The sequence below is a fragment of the Propithecus coquereli genome, unplaced genomic scaffold (genome assembly GCF_000956105.1).
Source record: "Propithecus coquereli isolate 6110/MARCELLA unplaced genomic scaffold, Pcoq_1.0 Scaffold85, whole genome shotgun sequence".
In the NCBI taxonomy this organism is placed as follows: domain Eukaryota; kingdom Metazoa; phylum Chordata; class Mammalia; order Primates; family Indriidae; genus Propithecus; species Propithecus coquereli.
The window spans coordinates 4878119-4879648 of record NW_012154729.1 but is presented as its reverse complement, the minus strand read 5'-3'; the positions used below and the strand labels follow the sequence as shown (position 1 = coordinate 4879648).

Sequence of the window (1530 nt, the reverse complement as noted above, 5' to 3'; positions counted from 1 at the left end):
TGGGATGCTGGCTACCGGACAGGAGCTCCGGAGGCAAGAGTTTAGAATGTCCATTCTCAGGAACTCGTTGGGTATAAAACAAGATATAAGCTTGGGCTTTGCATACTTCATCCATAGTGCACATGCTTAGCTTGGAATCATTGCAGTGTACCCAGAACCCTAGAGCAAAGCACAGAAATATGTTTATAAGGGAACTTTAGAAATCTTTAGTACAATATGTGTTTGTCAGAGTTAAGCTTTTTCTGGAGGGAAAATAATTTTCTAGCCAATTTTTCTTTTCTTCAGTGAGAAATATGGCTTGGCTGTATGTTACCCTAGAATTATCTACCTTTATTCTAGAAGTTTGAAATTACAGAATCTGCTTAGAGTACCTGACACTATTCCCGCTCGAAACCTACCATTGAATGTTTTTGCCACTAATCATACAGGTTGATCATCTCTAATCCAAAAATCCAAAATACTTGAAAAGCCAAAACTTTGACATAACACCACAAGTAACCCTGAATGCTATTTTTTTCACTATATTTACGGTATGTCATATTTTTTACTGTTAAATACTTATGGGTATGTAAGTATAATAAGGTGATTGCTTTTTGGTAGATAAAAAATTCAGAGTTAGGAATGATGGTCATGCCAAACCACCACAGACTGTCTACATAGGGGGCTGAGATAGTGACACCTTTGCTTTCTGATAGCTCCATGTACACTAACTTTCAAGCACAAAATTGTTAATATTCTATAACTTGGGAGGCTGAGGTGGGAGGATTGCTTGAGCACAGGAGTTCAAGGCTGCAGTGAGCCATGATCACGCCACTGCACTCCAGCCTGGATGACAGAGCCAGCCAGACCTTGTCTCTTAGAAAAAAAATTATATAAAATCCAAAACACTTCTGGTCCCAAGCATTTTGGATAAGGGATATTCAACCAGTATTATAGAGTGAATAGTGTACAACTAACTCTTGGTAGTTTAATGTTGAATTAATTGCCTTAGTAGATTATCTGGGCTTTTTGTCTACATCTCTATTCTGTTTGTTGGGGGTACTGGTGGTTCATTCGTTGTTCAACTATAGGTACCAAAAGGGAAAGTAAAAAGTGAAACCTCAATCCAATTACCTTTCTTAGGACTACACTGTCCTGGAAGGGTCCATGGAGGCAGCAAATGAAAATGAGTTTTGTATGTTAAACTTGAACTGAATGTTTGTTACAAATATCTGAACCCCCAAGTTGATTAAGATGCCCTATTCTTTAACAAAATTAACTGAAATAAACCAGTAAACATAAGACCTCTTCTTGGAAGTGTGCCTCTAAGAAAAGATAATACTCTCTGAGTTTTAATTAACAAGACCATCTACATTGGCCGGGCATGGTGGCTCAAGCCTATAATCCTAGCACTCTGGGAGGCCGAGGCGGGCGGATTGTTTGAGCTCAGGAGTTCAAACCAGTCTGAGTAAAAGCGAGACCCCGTCTCTACTAAAAATAGAAAGAAATTGGCCAAACAACTAAAATAGAAAAAATAAAAATTAGCCAGGC

General features: G+C 38.6%; 1 protein-coding gene across 1 annotated transcript in view; it reads left to right on the top strand.

Annotated features, from left to right (window-relative positions):
* Positions 1 to 1530, top strand: part of METAP2 (methionyl aminopeptidase 2) — a 46933-nt gene that overhangs the window by 42997 nt on the left and 2406 nt on the right. The window lies entirely within an intron of this gene.